The sequence below is a fragment of a genome, unplaced genomic scaffold, assembly GCF_019419815.1.
Source record: "Pyrus x bretschneideri cultivar Hongxiangsu unplaced genomic scaffold, Pyrus_bretschneideri_v1 Contig23, whole genome shotgun sequence".
Classification (NCBI taxonomy): Eukaryota; Viridiplantae; Streptophyta; class Magnoliopsida; order Rosales; family Rosaceae; genus Pyrus; species Pyrus x bretschneideri.
Genome location: NW_025999535.1, coordinates 833,547 through 852,665, shown reverse-complemented (window position 1 = coordinate 852,665; position 19,119 = coordinate 833,547). Strand labels below are relative to the sequence as shown.

The following is a 19,119-nucleotide window of genomic DNA, read 5'->3' as shown; positions in this document are numbered from 1 at the left end:
AACGGGTCCATTGTAGCTGAATCATAAGGGGTATAAATTGTAACTACAACCTACACGTATAAGATAGCACCAAACTAGGAGAAAAACTTCAGTATAGGTTTTTGGACCACATTATGCTTCTGATTGCACGAGCAAACACCTCTTCCCTAGGCGAATTTACATTCATTGGCATTCTAGACTAATAATACAACGCAAATTTTTTTAAATTTATCACATGCGTTGTTTGATTGGTTTAATATACCATTATCTTATTGATCTTGTTTCATGTAAGTCTTATATTTTGTTTCATGGGTAATGCTAGGGAGATTAAATGTGCAGACTAAATTTTATAAACTAAATGACATAGAAGTTGATAATTAAATTATTACTTAAGTGTTGATTAACTTGCTTATTTCTTATTGGTGACACATCATTTAGTTTGTAAATTTAGTTTCCCTAACATTACTCTTGTTTCATAATTCCATCAACTAATTCGTGGTGCCTACATTTTGTATATGTTGCCTAGTGTAGTAGCCCTCGGGGCCGGCCTGAGCCCAGTGCAGGTTGGACTACCATCCGAAACCCAAAAAAAATTGGGGGCATCAAAATTATTAAGGGGGTATATCCATATATGTTTTCATAAGTGTATAGACTCATAAAATTTGGTCAAATAATCAAGAAGTTTAATAAAAAACAATGGTTTCTGTTGTTTAAAATTAATGAAATACTGAGCTCAAAATGCTATGTGCTTTTTTAATTCTTTCCAATTTTTACGAATTTCTGTTTGGTTATTAATTTCTTTTTAATTACTAGTTAGTAGTTATGTGGGTTCTAATTTTTAGACATTTATTCCACTTCAAGTCTAACCTTCAACAAAGAGTAATGCGTAGACCAAATTTGTAAACCATATTTGCAAGAACAAAAGTAAAGTGAGGTGCTGGGAGAATCCAGGAAAGCACCATTGAAGCAAACTAGTCACTCGCTTATAGCAACACAGGCAAACTGAATTAATTTGAAGAAAAGATAAGTGTATAGAAGCTTATAAATAGATGTAGAGGGGCCATCTTAAATAAATGGAATTGGATCCTCTCCGAGGCAAATCCTCGGGTTCTTCTGACTCAATAACATGGACCATTGGATTTTGATCTAATGGCTACAAATAAAGGGTCTTTTTAAAAATTATAATAATTGTAGCCGTTAGATCAAAATCTAAAAATCCGTATTAATGGATCAGAATGATCATGAGACTTTGCCTAAGAGAGGATCCAATTCCTAAATAAATGGCCCCCAATGAGTGAGTTTAGTAGTTGATTCTGTCGTGAAGGGCTTTTAATTTTACTCGTCCAAAATTTATTGGCATGTGAATTTCATTTGCATCAGAGTCTTCTGATAAACGGGTGTATTGATTATGACAGTAGAGGCTAGCACTGAAAATTTGGAAGGTTAAGTAATGTTGGTATTCAATCCTGACAGAAAATTTGGTGGAGGATGTTGAATATCCCGCTTCGTTTGCCAGAAATTTACATCTTATAGTTACACGGTTTCATTCCTAATCACACTGAATTTTTAGAGGAAAAAAATTCTCACTTTTGTTGAATGAGTGGGTGATTGAAGACAATATCAATATTGAATCATTGGTCCGTCTTTTTAACTTTAACACCGACATCATGGTACATGTACACATTATTTAATATAAATATATATATATGTATGTATGTATATATGTATGTATGTATGTATGTATGTATTACAAACAATATTTACTATTCTAAGTTAAGAGGAACGGGGTGACGTGTCATCAATAGAAAATAAATATGTTAATCAACATATAAATAATAATTCAATTATCAATCATCACATCACACTCTTTTCAAAATTTGGTATCCCTAGCATTAGCCTTCAAGAAATATGTATGAATGTCTTTACCAATACTAGGTTTAATTTAGTACTCATTCGTTGTTTATACATACCAATTAAAGACTTGAAAATATGATTATTTGTTTAGTCTCATATTGACAAGATTAGTAAATAAGAAAAAACACTCACGGGTAATTTAAAAACACTTAAAAAGTTTAGATTGAAGGGAAACAAATTCATCATCTATCTACTTGTAAGCCCAGAGTTTTTTTGTTCCCCTTCTCTCAATACAAAATAAATTAATTTTCCGTATTTCTAGATTATTAAGTTTGAAGTGTTTTTCTAAGTATATTTTTATCGAAGTCTAATACGTGAAACAAATAATTTTTCTCATATGAAGATAGAATACATTCTTTTGGGTCATCCGGGCTTCAAAAATCCCAGAACCGACCTTGGTAGCCCTACCGGATACTCCTACCTAAACTAAATAACTCTTGTTCTCTATCAGCACCATGTTTACAAAATATTTCAGCCCTTTAGATGAGGAAGCTCCGATCGCATAATCCAAAATCTTAATGTCCTCCCACATCATGCATATACCTAATCTAACCTAACTCATACGGTGGCAAGATTATCGATCCACACAACATTTTTGTAGCATTTGGTGACTAGTTTTCGATGGCAAACAGAAAACACGTACAAAGTTTGTCTTGGAGTTGGAATATTCTAAATTGGGCCCTTAGTTATTTTCAACCTAATCGAATTTTCTAATATCCAATAAGAGCATGCAGTGTTATCTTCTAGTGTTACAGTCTAGTTATATTTCTTTTCACTTATAAGTGAGAGGTCTTAAATTCAACTCTCGTCAAAGGTAATTTGAATCACATTATTGTTAGCCCATTGTGAGACTTAATCCACTCCCGACCCCTTTTGTGTAGAGCATGGGATGTTTTTGAGGACCTATGAGGATCAAATGCGTATTATCCACAAGATTATATTAGCTTTCATCCAAAGGCCTAAAATGTTTAACAAACACTAATATGCATTTGGTTTGCACAGGTCTTCTAAATAAGAACCTTAGCAGAGTAGGATTGTACACACATATACATACGTACGTATGTATGGGGCTATATATATATATATATATATGACGACATATCCGTGTTGCTACTTTTTTTTATACAATTGTTGACACAAATTTTATGGGGCCCACTTTGTAATATATTTCAACGATCCGAACCATTTATCTTTTATATCTTCTCTCAAAGATCATGTCTACCTAAAATCACCCAAATTTTTGAAACCATTGACCGTTCAATTAAGGCTTTGAGATTTCATTGTAGAATCGTAATCGTTCATTTTCTTCATTACAAATGAATGTTTTAATAATTTTGGGTTTGTTTAAATTTTTTTGTAAGGATGATGTATAAATAATATTCTAAAAGATAGATGGAGATAAAAAATTGTGTAAAAAACAGTGTCAAAGATCCTCCCCTATGTACAGTGACGGATCCAGGATTTCAAGATCGCGGGGTCCCAAGATAAAAGTTCCAAAAAAAAAAAAAAAAAAAAAACTAGTTTGGTTCCATATCACTATATCACTATTTTTTTATTGAATTTGGTTCATTGAATAATCAAAATTAATCAACCACATCAAGTGGTCCAGTGGTAAGGGTGCGGATTTCGGCTCTCAAAATACAAAAAACAGGGAGGTCCCGGGTTCGAGGCTTCAAACTGGTCAGTCTGCTTGACTGTGGCCAGGAGAAAGCTGAAATGCCTCCGTGAGTCTTCCAGGCCCCTAGAAGGGGTGGATAACCGTAATGAATCTACAAAGATGAAATTTGTTAATGTAACATATATATTACAATTGAGAGTTGAGACTCTAAGATTAAAAAACTTAAATGAATTTGGAAGAAATAAAATTAGGCAGCTAGAGGTGATGGAACAGCAAATGGTGCTAAGGGATGGGGTAACTTGAGTTTAAAGTTGGGAGGTTGCGACAATTTGAAGGATTACAACGAAAATTAGAAACCTCTTCTTCTTCGGTATAAGCACTGTTGCATGCACATCCATGGAGGCAATAAGCATCTCCGCTGCACCTGCCCAAATTGTTAGAGGGTCCCGAAGGTCGATTGCAAGTGTTTCTTCGAACTTCCGAAGGGTCCCGGGACCTCCTGTGTCCCCATATGGATCCGCCCATGCCTATGTATATTAATATATAAACATAAATCTGACGGAAAATTCTAACTACTGATATCCAATAAGAGCAGGCGGTGTTAGAATACTATCAATTATTGTTACCAAACCTGGAAAGTTAACTGCATAATTGCTCTCATGACATCGTCAATTCCAGCTACATTTTGGAAGATCCAGTGATCTTCTTCTCTCAAGTTATTGGTGAACATTGTAGGACAATGAACATGGATCTAATTAGTTGGAAGTTGGCATAAAAGCCATAAGGGTTGTTAGCAGTAGCAGTAGCCACAATTTTCTTTTATTACCAAAGTTGTAAGTAGCGCCTGCTGATTGGCCCTCAGCAGCTAACAGCACGCAATGGAATTTTGACAATGCCAACGGCTAACCATCTCCAGAGACCCTAAATAAAGTCCGTATCACCCTTTTACCACTGTATGCACATAAATTTAGAGATTTTGTTACTTATAAGGGGCTGAAACTCCAGTCCCCATAGTAAAAGGACTGGCCGGAGACCCTATATATTTCCTCAAAATTGAGGACAGCAGGACTCACAAATGGGGTGGCTCCATGCCTATTTTGAGTTGGGTGAAGTCCCAAGCACTTGAATGGGGACTCAGAATGTTGTGCAGCTTTCGATGGGATGGGTCTCGCTATTTTTATTTATTTATTTTTATTTTTTTTGTTTAATGGAAGATCAGCGGTTATGATAGTTTTTTGAATTTATTTTGTCTTTTCTATTTAGATCAACGACTATAAAATGAAATGAAAATAAATGAAAATGACTTAGAAAACTTTAAGTTTTAACGATAAGAACAAAATAAAAGGTAAAGTGAATAGTACCAGGATTGACTTTTTAGTGTAAAAATATAATTTTTCGTTAAAGTGAACAGTACGGTGGGTTTTTCGTTAAAACTCTCTAAAATGAATAATAATCTTTTCATTTTTTTAGTGTCTAAATTGAGGATTTATATTATAAGCCTTCCTCTGATTACTTCCAAAAGCTTAAAGCCTAAATCCTACTCATGTCACACGTGACGACGATCACGTGGACATTTCCACTAGAAAACTCTCTGACTTTTGCTCTAAGCTAGCCAGCTATCCGATTATAACTAAGCACAGCAACAAATTAACTGTGATCAGTATTAATACAGTTCTTATTAGCTGAAAATTAAGCTTAATTAGATATACAATCCACCAATTCTGGTTTTCATGCTTATTATCCTATAGTTTTTCCTTAATCATATTTGTGCAATCATGGGTAGACTGTTTGGCTTCTTTACATGTAAAAAGTTAATTTTCTTTACATGGCATCATTGAACCATACAATATTATAATTTGAACCGTTCATTAATGCTTAGCTTCTAAAATTAGAAGTTGTGATTCGTGAATAATATAGAAAAAGGCCAAGGTAATTTTTTATACCGACTCCCATCTACATCTTCAATCTCATATGTCCTAGTCGAGAAATATGTGTAGTTTGGATACTTGCAACGTTTATGTTTCATATGTCTTGTATTTTGGATACTTGCAATGTTTATGTTTCATAGGTCTTACTTTTAAGGTATTTAACAAAAATTAAATACATGTATTATAATTTAAATAAAATTATAACACTGCATAATAGTGTTTATTGGTACAACGAAAAACCTCCCATCCTAACTAGCTATTGTTCTGTTATATTGCATAGGATAAAGAATGGCATAACATTTGGTTAGAGATAGATTCTATGCATGTCATTAGCCTACTATCAACTCACTCCATGGATATTCCATGGTTTCTTAAAGTTTCTTGGGCAAATTGTTTATGGCATATTGCTCGCTTGCACTTGCATTTTTTCGCATATTTTCAGGAAGGGAATTGTTTGGCAGATGCTTTTGATAATTTTGGTGCAATGAATAGAAGTTTTACGTGGTGGGACTTGGTACCCTGATTTTGTTGATTAGTCTTATAGAAGAGACTGTGTCGAGCTTCCATTCTTCCGTTCAAAGTCACAAGGAGCAAATTGTTGCTGTGGAAATGGATTTTGGCAATGAAATATGAGCAACGGAATTATGGGAAATCAATTTCAGGTGGCTAAAGCTGAAGAAGTCGTAAACTAGACCATATCATTTTCGTTAATTGTTTTTAGCGTGTATTGGCTTAGTCTCCCCACTTGTTTTACTTTTTTTTTACTTCATATTATTAATAAAATCCAGTAGAGGGGGGACGGGTGGGGGGTTTTTGGGTGCAACGGTCCTTTCTCCTTTGGAGAGGGTTGGTGCTTTGCACATGACTGTTGATGAAGAGCTAATCTCGCATAATTCGTCTCTACAAAAAATTTATTCAAAAAAAAAAAATTATGCATATATCTATACGATCAATCAGTCAATGTAAATGAGTATTATTTGAGTATATGGGAGTACGTACTCCGTATGAGTTGTGGCCTCTTCCTTAATTTGCCTTTAAATATCACCTTCTATCCTCACATCCAGGAGAACACACCCTCATACTTGCTTTAAGAGGAAACCTACCTACAGCTCTCTTTCTCTCTAGAAATTAATTTGAGTGGCTATCGAGGTCTTATACAAATGCCTGATATAGTGGAAAACTCCACAGATCCAGTAAGCCAAGATCATCAGGAAGTTTCTGATCATCCTGATCATGATGAGGATCAACTCGAAGGGAAGAAACTTTCATGGGAAAGGTTGCCAAGAGACGACTCCTTGGACCTTGAGTCACGCAGCTTAACAGTTCCCCATGGCCATGCGTCCAAGGTCTCCATTTTATCATATGTTATTTAATAGTACTATATATTACAAGAGATTAATTTTACTGATATTTTTGTGTATTAAATATTACTTTTCAAAGTCATTTGGTTCAGTGGTACCAATTTCCATATTATTTCAAAAGGTTCGACTGCAATTCTCATCGACGATAGGTTGTTTTCAACCAAAAAAATTGACGAACAGTTGTTGAACAGAAAAGAAAGAAAACAAAATAGTTTTTTTTTTTTTTTTTTTTAAGCAAAAGAAAATGTGTTTGTTTTTATTGCTTAGTCGATACAAAAAGGAAAAGAATGATATTATTTTACAATTAGTCCTTGCTTTAACGCTTTTATATATATTTTAAATACATTGATACTATTTACAACGTTCTAGTTGTATTATTCTTCACTTTAAGTGAGAGGTATTTTTCAAAAAAAAAAAAATGTGAGAGATTGGCTAAACACACAATGAGTTTGTCATAATAACTTGGTATCAAATTCATCATCTACAAAGTTAAACCTCATATATACCATTTATAAATAAGGAGAAATACAATCAAACTGTAATACTAAATGACAATAATTCCATGTAATTAATACGATAAAATTGGCAAATTTATTTCAAAGGATAAACATGGAAAGCTAGTCTAAAATATTTATATTTTTTAAATTAAAAGGTGTGTGGTGAATTTTGATTGAAAAGATGACGTGTCGGATACTAACTAATAATTTCTTAACTAATAAACATTGAAGTTGTTTACTAATACTACAATTTAGTGATATTTCTTTTCACTTTATATGAGATAGAGCAATTGAAGATGTAGATTGTCATCTAATCCCATGTCCCTGTTTGGTCTCCTATTAGGATCTCACATAGGGCTCATGCTAATTAGGAATATCTAATTTATAGATAAAATGCCTTCGAAAGTGTTCATTCTCTGTTGCTGAACATTGATTTCAAACTTTTTCCTTTTATGTTTACAGTTATATCTACACATTATTTGGCTTTATCACTCTTAAGTAGTAGGTTTTAAGTTCGATTCTTGTAAAAAAGAGTTCAACACTAAAATATTACAATTGATCTATTGTGTGATTTAACTCAAATTTCTCAGCTCTTAATATAAATAGATGATCGTATTAAAAAAAACAAATTGTGACGTGGAATTGAGGCTAACTTTTAAAATAAAAACCTAATTGAGCATAAATCATATACTGATGACTATTGGACCTTTTGTAGGATGAGGACTGGCTGGTGACAATGCACCTGGCATTTCAGAGCATTGGGGTAGTTTTTGGGGACCTCGGTACATCACCTCTCTATATGTATGCGAGCATCTTCAACAAAGGCATCAACCATGACGATGACATTTTGGGTGTTCTTTCCTTGCTCTTTTACATTCTCACCTTAATCCCTCTGATTAAGTACACTTTTATCGTCTTACGGGCCACCGATAATGGCGAAGGTAAGATTCCATACCTTCTCCTAGATCTGTATAATTACAAACAAAACAATACACTTACTAAATCCTTCGTATTTAACTATATATTCTTGCACTTAATGTTCCCAACTTGTCATAGGAAACAAATAAATATAAAAAGGGGACATTAAACTATGAAAAAGAAAGAAAAAATCCCTTAAAAATTCTTCCACTTTAAAATCCCTAATTTTGTCTTTTTAATGATGACGTGAGTTCAAACCTCGTCAGTGACTTATCTAATATCTAATTTAACAAAAAAAACTTTAGATAAAAAAAATTGATCACTACAGCAAATATAACGCTTGACATACATAATTTTAATTTTTGCAGGAGGGACGTTCGCACTATACTCTTTGCTGTGTCGATATGCCAAGATTGGTCTGACTCCGAGTCAACAACCAGAGGATCGTAGATGTTTCAAATTTTGAGCCCGAGTTCCCTACCAAAAGTGTAAAGAGGGCATCAAGGCTTAAATCTTTATTAGAGAACAGCCCAGTCGCTAAAGTCTTTCTATTATTCGCCACCATGCTTGGTACTTCCATGGTCATTGGCGATGGTATCCTCACTCCTTCCCTCTCAGGTTTGTCAGATCTTTAAATACAAAGAAGAAAAGATGTATATATCTATATTTTTCGTCATTTGACATGGTTGCGTGATGATTTTCATAAAGAGATGCGAATATATTTATGATTATATGCTTGAATTCTTGAAGCGTATCTTAGTTAAATTATTTTTATATTCAAAAGTTTCACTACTAGTTTTATGTATTTTTGTATAAAATCTCTTTGAATAAATGATCAAGTCATAAATAGTATCGATGTTGAGACCATCTTTGTAGTTTTGTCAAAAATCTCTTTACTTGCATGCTCATTAGTGTCACTAACTAACTGTTAATCTCGCATGATCATTATGTGCTTAATGTCTTTTGACTTGAACATATAACAATTGTTTTGTTCCACTTTGGTGGCAGTTCTGTCGGCTGTGGTAGGAATCAAACAAGCTACATCTGCCATGACGGATGGTAGTGATAATTTGATACACATATTATTTGTGGTGGTACATAAAATGGATAGTGAAAAGATAATTTGATTAATTTTAATTTATATTGTGTGTACAGACCGGATTGTTTGGATATCAGTAGCCATCTTGATTGGCCTATTCATGGTTCAAAGATTTGGAACTGATAAAATAGGCTACAGTTTTGCACCAATTATTTGCATTTGGTTCATCATGGTTGCTGGAATTGGCGTCTACAACTTCATCAAGTTTGATCCGACGGTGGTCAAGGCTCTAAACCCAAAATACATAGTAGATTACTTCAGAAGGAACAAACATGATGCTTGGATTTCTATTGGTGGCATTGTCTTAGCCATAACAGGTTTCCAATTTACTTCATTAAAAATTTTGGTGGTGTTTTTTGGTATTTTAAATGAATTTATTGTAGAATCCAATCAATATTTTTAAAGAGTTTACACAAATTCATAAAAATGAGAGTGTACTCAAGCAAGATTTTAAAGAAATTATAGGTCAAAGTATATACAATCCTATGATTTCATTTAAAAAACAATGCGAAGGAGACTCTTTCAAAGTGGGACTCTCAATGGACTCTTCCTTACCTCATGTTTTTTGCACAATGTTTTATAATGTTGGTACGAGAGTTAAACCAAAAATAGGAGGTGATGGAGAGTTCATGGAGAGTCCCAGCACTTTTGATAGAGTTTTCTTAGCATTTCTCTAAAAAAAAAAAAAAAATTTAAAATGTTTTGATAAATTGAGAGAAATTTCAGTGTATCACTGTACGTTAGGTTTTAAAAAACCAAGGCTCTCTCCCCTCAGATTTTGAGAGAATCCACACAAAATTCACATAAAAACTCTGGAAAGTCAATTAAAACTCCATGAGTTTGTAACTCATTCAAATTCTTCAAAATCACTATTTACACACTGAAATATTTCTCAATGAAGTGTTAATGACTTTCACAAATTGCAGGAACTGAAGCTTTATTTGCTGACGTGGGACACTTCACAGTACGGTCCATTCAACTAAGTATGTGCGCAATTACTTATCCAGCTCTCGTATTGACATACGCTGGACAAGCTTCTTTTCTTCGCAAGAACCATCTTCTTGTTGCAGATACCTTCTTCAAGTCGCTACCAAGTAAGTATATAATATTATAATAATCTTTTACAAGCTAAATATCAAATCTGCAGAATATCCTAGTGGATATGATGTTAATTTTCTACTCATGCGTATTGGTTTTTTACTAATTCTGCTGATCATGCATGCAGAACCTTTGTATTGGCCTATGTTTGTAGTGAGCGTACTGTCATCGATCATATCTAGTCAAGCTATGATTTCAGGGACTTTCTCTATAATCCAACAATCACTATCATTAGGGTGTTTCCCTTGTGTGAAAATCGTGCACACATCGACCAAGTATGCCGGACAAGTTTACATTCCGGAAGTGAACTACCTTCTCATGTTGGCTTGTGTTGGAGTCACCTTAGGGTTTCGAACCCTTGAAAGGATCGGCAATGCATATGGTAATGTTCTCTCAACAAATTTATATCTTCAAACAAATGCTTAGGTCCATAATCGATCTGAACCTAAGTCATCGTCTCACATTTACGAAAGAGTGTCAAATTAATTATATGGTCCATATTTACAGTCTGACAGGAAAATTTTTCTGTGTCCATGAAACTAATGAATGACTTTATCTAATTACCTTAAGGATATATATGCAGGCATAGCAGTGGTGTTTGTAATGACGCTTACATCATCCTTCCTAGTGCTAATCATGATCATGATATGGAAGACCAACATATTCCTCATCATCTCATATGTTCTTGTCATTGGAAGTGTAGAGTTTCTGTGTCTAAGTTCAATGCTGTACAAATTTGACCAGGGCGGATATCTTCCCCTCGCGTTTGCCGCAGTGTTGATGTTTGTAATGTTTGTGTGGAATGATGTGCATCGAAAAAAGTACTATTACAAGCTTGATCACAAAATTTCTCCCGAACAGCTCAAGAAAACCGTCATTGACGGAAATTTTTGCCGCATGCCTGGCCTTGCCATCTTCTATTCCGAACTCGTTCAAGGCATCCCGCCAATCTTCAATCATTACGCTGCGAATGTTCCTGCATTGCACTCCGTCCTTGTTTTTGTCTCGATCAAATCATTGCCTATAAGCAAGGTTCCGCTAGAAGAGCGCTTTCTTTTTCGGAGAGTGGAGCCTAAGGATCTGAATGTGTTCCGATGTGTTGCAAGATACGGGTACACGGATGTTCGCAATGAGAATGAACCCTTCGAAGGATTGTTGGTGGAAAAGATGAAAGAGTTCATAAAGGACAGTTTTTGGATATCTCAAAGAAATAATATGCACAGTACTGATGAGGAGATCAAGTTTGGGATCAAGGAAGAAGTCCAAGACTGGACTTTGGTGAACAGTGGAGAGAATGGAAAGGAGGATTCAAAGCGGCAAGTTGATGATCAAGATAAGCAACAAGATTTGTTGGACAGAGAGATTGAGGCAATAGACAAAGCATGGAGGCAGGGAGTTGTTCATTTGATTGGGGAAAATGAAGTGACGGCTGCCGAAGGAGCTGGTATAGTGAGCAGACTTTTGATTGATTATGCTTACAATTTCTTGAAGAGAAATTTGAGGCAGACTGATCAAGTGTTTAATATTCCTCACAAGCGCATGTTGAAAGTGGGCATGACTTATGAAATTTAGGGAAAAAAAAAAGTGGATACGAAGATTGATTACAGTACATCCTTGAGAAAAGCTTAGTAAGGTGATTAATTACTAGCTACATCAAATAGATAAATAAAGCTAGTAATTATACTAGAAAACTATCATGTCGTATAGAGTTAATTACAATTACGAGCTCCTTCACAAGATAGAGTGCAACTGTAATATAGAGATATATATGTATGTATATATATTTATATTTATATGCAATCCTGCATTACTAATGCATTCCTTCAATATTGTCTGGTAAAGCAGCAATTGGTCGTTCATGCTGTATATTTTGTCTACAAGTCTTTTTTCCTTCTTTTCATGGTCTACTCTTACTTATGTCTTCTTTGGAAAAGTTTATTTGACTCCATATAAAATCTCTTTACACTCAACTCAAACTTAAGGTGTGAATTGTTTTTTTATCCTATTGATTAACAATAAAACTAAAATTTATCAATAAACTCACACTCAATAATCAAATACTAAAATCATGCAATATTTATCCTATGTTAATCTAGCTAAAATCCTAAGACGCTTTCATAGAAAAAAAAAAAAAACCAAGCTCTTTTTGACCGATGGATGATGATTTTGAAATTTTGAATCCTACAACTAAAGTATGAATCGATTGATGCAAGTTTCTTTTGTTTGATTTAAATTTTGTTTAAGGTTTCGGATCAAAATCAGCGTCTTTTCCAAAGCATAATAACTAGCCGGAACATAGATGGGATTTAATTTTTTTAATTTTTTAATCATCTATATGTGGTTAAGCAAACTCAGCAGATGAAGTATTAATTAAAGCATATATGGGATTAAGCAAAATTAGCAAAAGAATGCTTAAGCACGAGACAAAAATGTGAGAGGAACTGCTCTCTTTATGCCTTGAATGAGTTGCAGAACACTAATCTTGGGTTTTTATTTTCTAAATAGGTGTAAAGATAAATTTATATATTGAATTGGGTTTATGAGGGTAGTTTAGGTAGTAAATTTAGTTTTAAAGAGGTATTGATAACTTAATTAAAAGTAATATGAATATAATGAGTAAGCTCAGTGTAAAAAGAAGTTATATGAGTTCAAATAAAATTTCTCATATTCTTTTTCTAGGACAATATATTGCTAATTATACTAGAATTCTGGTGATTGCTTAAATAATATTATTAATTCATGTACTATATTATTAATAAGGATAAGAAAGTGAAAATCACCCTATTACTAAATAACGTATATGTTATATTTTAAATTTATAATCATATAAATATATACACCTAAAAGTTAATGTTGATTTGACCACAAGATTCCATAGTTAAGGATTGTAGCATTACAGTACAACAAGTGCACAATTTCTGATTATAATATATAAACAGTGGTTATGGTAGTAAAGTAGAAATTACTCATCCTTAAACCACTATCGTATTGAACAGAACTAAAGTTAACTGGGACTCTGCTAGGTGTCGCATGTAGACATGAACCACATGCCCCTCCTCCCTGTTAGATTTATGGGTTTGGGAGGAGATTCCAGTAAGAGTTTTCTTTTCTTTCTATAATCTAAATTAGTTATTTTAAGGAAATTTCCCTTCTTGGGTTTCTTTTAAGCTAGCGAACGAGGTTGTCCACTGTGGAGACATACACACCCACCGTCTCGCTCGTTTTGCCATTCATTCCGAAATTGATTGTACTTGGTTTGAGCAACCCAAAATGTTATTTATAATTTGCTTATGTGCTGATTAGCCTTTTTGACTTTATCAATGAAATACCACGCCACTTCTTCTTTAAAAAAAAAAAAAAGTATCGACTCACTTGTCATACAATAAGAATGTATGCAATAATTTATTATTTTTAGGCTTCTCTTTTATATATATATATATATATATATATATATATAAATTATCTAAAGGCTCTTTTCAAAAAAGTGTTATTTTATTTGAAGCCCATTTGAAGAACCAATATTTGTAACGGCCAAACCTACACCACTAGCAATGGTTATGGTGTCTGCGCCTTGATACTGAGTAGGTAACTCAAGATTGGCAAGCTCAGTTGTCATGTGAGAGGTTGCGCTAGTATTAGCAATCCAAAATTAATCTAGTGGAGCTGAATGGTGATGAGTGAAGGTGCATAAGGCCTTCCATGATATGCAAAATTCCCTCTGTGATAGCATTGAATAGCTATATGCCCAAATTTCCAGCAAATTTGGCATTGAACAGGTGATGATGAGCTGCTTGAAGAATATGTATGCCTTTGAAAACAGTTAGCTGCAATATGACCTTTTTTTACTGCAAAGCTGACATGTTGGGATTTCTGAAGGATGAGCAAGATAGGTAGATTGATATGGTTTTGGAGCCCCAAGAATTCCAGGGTTATTGTTTGGTGTATGAAACCTTGACCCAGAATTATAATTGAATTTGCTTTTGCCTTTGCCCTTATAGTTATTGCCTCTATATCCTCCATTGTAACCACCATTGTAATTCCCATTGTTATAGCTATGTTGATTCCCAGAAGAGTAGCTTTGACTGTTTGAGCTGTTGTGTTGATTTGATCTACTCCCAGAAGATGAACCATAGTTACTTGAATCTATAGAGTTAGAATCAAGAACCAAGGCTTTTCTTTTTGAAGTCTGATTAGCTGCCATCATTACTGTTCCAAAAGACAAATTTAACTCCAAAGATTGGTTGATATTTGCTTCTTCAGCAAGCAACTGAGATCGAAAATCCTTGATAGAGATACCATTTTTCCTTCCTTTGATAACACATCGAAAAGTGTTGTATTCTGTAGTGAGTTCCTTGAAAGCAATAATGATGATATCATCATCTTCAAAGACAACCTCAGCTGCTACAAGATGATCTCTTGCATCTTTAATCTTTTGCAAGTACTCAGAAACAGAATCAGAACTTTTCTTGATGTTTTGAAGCTCAGTCTTCAATTGAAAGATACTGGTTAAATTTTGTCATAGGAGAGAATATTTCCTTAAGATTCATCCACATTTCATTAGAACTAGTGTTGCCAATGATGCAACTCACTGCTGTGGATGACAGAGTTGCAGTAATGAGTTGCATGATTGCACGATCGTGCATTTTTCAAACTTGGTAGGCATCTGTTTCAACCCCTTCAACAGTTGAATCTTTGACAAATCTTGTTGGACATTTCTTAGTGCCATCCACTAAATCCAGAATTCCATGTCCTTCAAGAAGCAATGTGATCTGAAAACTCCTTATGAGGTAGTTGGTGTCATCCATTTTCACTGTAATGGATGTTGATACTGTTGGAATGAGGTTAGTGATTGGCAATTGAACAATCTGTAGCTATACTACTGTAACCATTGTTGCAGAGAACAAGAAATTTCTTCACTGATGCTTGTAATCGAACAGTTGATCTGCATGACCGGGAACTCCAGTTTTCTTGTGTATTGGATGATGGGATTTGCCCAATTGTATCTCAGAAGTTGTACAAACTAGAGGATTGAGAAGAGAGAAGAATTCAAGAGGAATGCGAAAGCGCCATATCATATCTTGGCTTTGATACCATGTAAGAAATGCAGAAGAAGATTTTAGAGAGAGAGAGAGAGCTTGATAGCTTTGTGAATTGATCTTTCTTGATTACCAAGTAACAATTAAAAAGTGTCTTATATACTACTTTATTACAAAGCTTACTTGTTAAGCTAATACAATGTGTAACCTCCTTATTTTAGCAAACCATACTTCTAACAACCTACAATTCCAACAATCTTTATATAACAACCCTCTTTGTCCATTGACATGTGACATGATCTTAACCATTGTTTCCTCTTCACTTGGATCACTAACTTTGATATTCTTACATTGTAGTCGATTGAACATCCGTGATATGTCAGCAGCATGTCTGATTAGTAATATCCTACAAATAGCCGTTTATATGCGTAAGTCTAGTCACTTAGTCCAAACTATACATTATTTAATTTGCTCTAATCAAGCATACACTTGAGTTACTAATTAAGGTACGAAGAAAATAGGTGTGGGTGTCACAATAATTGGAGCGTACTTTGACTAAATTAATTAGCATGACAATCGGATCTAGGTCATATACACGTGTAAATATTTGTCTTTGAGACTTTGAGTTGGATTAACGACCTTCTTTCAAAGATCATATTTATTAAAAATTACTCAAATTTGTCGTTGGATTAAGAGTTTAGGGTTTCGTTGTAAAATTGTATTAGTCTATTTTCTTCACTACAAATGAGTGTTTTAGTGGTTTTGGATTTGTATTATTTTTAGCAATGATCATCTATAAATGATGTTGTAAAAGATAAACAGTTTAGTTTCACTACAAGAAAAATGAGCATTGCACACAATAAATTATCTGTGCCCTTTGAGGCCAAAAAGCACTGACAATTGTGCTCATAGACCAATAGCAACAGTGCAGCTACTATCTACGCTATGTCTGTGCCCTCTATGGGCGTACCATTTCTAAAAGGGCAGATAGGGGTGGTTGTGCAGGAGAGGCGCAGCACAAATATGGCCCATTTGGTGCCCCGTGTCTGACAACTTTTCAAATCAACTTTCCAGCTATGGTTGGCACTTATATTGTAATTGTGCCAACATGAATTATTAATAAAAAAAATCAAATTGAATCTAAATTGAGGAAATGCAAAAATTTAAATTTTCACGAAATGAAGAATGCCTACAACCATGAAACCAACTTTCACTTTATGAATCTCACAAACATATATTGTTGTGTTACATATTTTCTCTCTAATACCCAAAGAAGAAAAAAAAACTTGAAAGCAAACATTTTTGGATAGATGCATCTTCCCAGCAGGCCTTGCACCTCATCAAATCTTTGCTGCTCCATAAACGAATTAATCAGATGACATGCAGTATATGGACTCTCACAGAAGTCATGAATAACAAATGCAAAGAAAAAGAAAAACCACACACTTTACAGGAGCAAAGAAAATGAAGGGATAAAGAAGGTAAGAAGGGAATACCTTTGTGGGAGGACTCTTATTTGCTTCAAGGGTCTTTCCACCACTTGCTTTAAGATGATTCTTATATAACAACTCCACCCTCCAGAACAACCAACAATGGATGAGGAAAGTATACAAATATTCCTCATCAAAAATAAGTCCACCCTCCATAACAACTGACTCTACATTACTACATTGTTCAGACTCATCACACTCTGCATAAGATTACATGGCTAATTGCTCAAGGTTCAGATTTGGTGCAGAAATATTATCATCTTCATTTTGATTCTAGTATTCAAACACAAAGACCAGGGTACATTTTGTAACAAACCATAGAAATTGACCAAATGGAATTAATGCTATTAACAGCGACCATGGCAAAAAACTGTTGAAGACCGACATAATCTCTAGCTTGATGCCAGTGAGAAAAGACTCACTCAGCTAACATAGACTACTATATTCATCAGAAGCCAACACAAATATAGTCAATTCAAAACACAATCAGTCCAAAATTATACCTAAACAGAGTTAATTAAAATCAATACCTACAAGTTCCAGATCTGCCATCTCAAAGATTCAAATTCCTCACTTCGGGTTGTAAAAGCAATTTTTGGGTTGGAGATAATACATTCAGCTCATGGTCACCTGACTCACCTGAATCACAGAAATATATAAGTATGTATATTATTTATGGTCAAAGTGAGTTGCTTAGTTTAATCACATACCTGGTAAATATTTGTTTAAGTTAGCATAGACAGTATAACGATATTACATTTTCCATGATGAAACTTGTACTAACATGATTAAACATTAGCACCTTAAGAACTTCACATTTGAATACATTTTTTTGTATTTCACTTCTGATTTCATCTCTACCTAGATCCAATTACTAAATCCTCTTCTTTCAATGCTACCACACCATAAAAGAAAAGTAAAAAAACGAATAAATAATTATTGGGGGAGGGGTGGAATCAAGACAACTCCTAATAAATCAATAAAAAAAAACTTACGCTTTTCCAAAAATTGAAGATCCAAAATCCTAAAATTCTAAGCAACATGGCTCCGTAAATATAATAATAGATATGAAATTCTTCCATACAAATAAAGAATACGAACCGGCAATGGGGGCGTGACAAGGCCAGGGCCTTTGAGGTTGCAGAGACAGAGTGAACAAGGCTCTAAACTGCTCCAATATGAGTTGGATCGGGTCGACCAAACCAGTCACCGAGAAACCTCACAGTATGAAATAACCAAAAATCCATCATATTCATATCCAAAATTGCATGCAACGGGCAAGTATGAAAAAAAAATGTAAAATAATTTCAAAACTCAAATCCATAAGCAACAAGGCGAGATACAAAATATACATGTTAGATCTCATAAGATATAAACTCGAAACGAAAAAACACGAACTCAAATATGATGCATGGGTGGTGTTGGTGTTTTTCAAAGAAAAAAAAAACAAAGGAAAAACCCAGATATGAGAGGAGTGAGAGAGAGAGAGAGAGAGGTATAGAGAGACCCTAATCCAAAATCCCTAATTCAGAGACCGTTTTCAAAAGCTCTGATTCATAACCCATATTCAAAATCACTAACCAGATTCAAAATAAAACAATATCCATGAACTTTGGTTGAGTTTATTGCATGATATTCTTACCTTGTGGAGTGAGGAGGAGTGAGGACTAAGACTGAGAGCTCGATTCGGGCAAGGTGGTGTGGACTGTGGGTGGAATCGCGATTCAGGGGACGAATTCACGAAGTGAAGACTGAGGATTAAGGATTAATATATATGTGTGAGACCAAAGTAATCCATTTGGTAAAGAGAGAAACGGATGGAAGAGAGAAGTGGGTGTGGGTGGGTTAAGGAGGGGAGAGAGAGTCTGTGGTGGGTGGGTTAAGGGAAGGAGGGAGACAGAGAGAGAGAGAGAGAATGGGGTACGGATGGAAGAGAGAAGTGGGTGTGGGTGGGTTAAGGAGGGGAGAGAGAGTGTGTGGTGGGTGGGTTAAGGGAAGGAGGGAGACAGAGAGAGAGAGAGAGAGAGAGAGAGAATGGGGTGTGGATTGGTTAAGGGTGTCGGTGGATTAAAGAGAGGGAGAGAAAGTAAGGTGTGAGTCATAAGTCCTAGAAAAAAATAATAAAAAAAATTAATTGTGTCTTTTGAAGTAATATAATAAATATATTTGAATCCATTGTTT

At 34.5% G+C, this 19,119-nt stretch overlaps 1 long non-coding RNA gene and 1 pseudogene across 4 annotated transcripts; one reads left to right on the top strand and one right to left on the bottom strand.

Moving 5' to 3' along the window:
- Positions 1–6,323: 6,323 nt before the first annotated feature.
- LOC125478081 lies at positions 6,324–12,212 on the top strand (annotated as a pseudogene).
- A 4,434-nt stretch (positions 12,213–16,646) lies between these two features.
- Positions 16,647–18,864, bottom strand: LOC103935973. Of its 4 annotated transcripts, XR_001952164.2 has the most exons (5): positions 18,581–18,860; positions 18,040–18,156; positions 17,469–17,577; positions 16,945–17,138; positions 16,647–16,799 (listed from the first exon to the last, which is right to left on the bottom strand). It is a non-coding gene; the product is annotated as an uncharacterized LOC103935973 (long non-coding RNA). The 4 variants fall into 4 exon arrangements; XR_007258782.1 differs by having other exon boundaries at positions 16,945–17,211; positions 18,040–18,864; XR_007258783.1 differs by having other exon boundaries at positions 16,647–16,794; positions 18,040–18,862.
- Between the last annotated feature and the right edge of the window lie 255 nt (positions 18,865–19,119).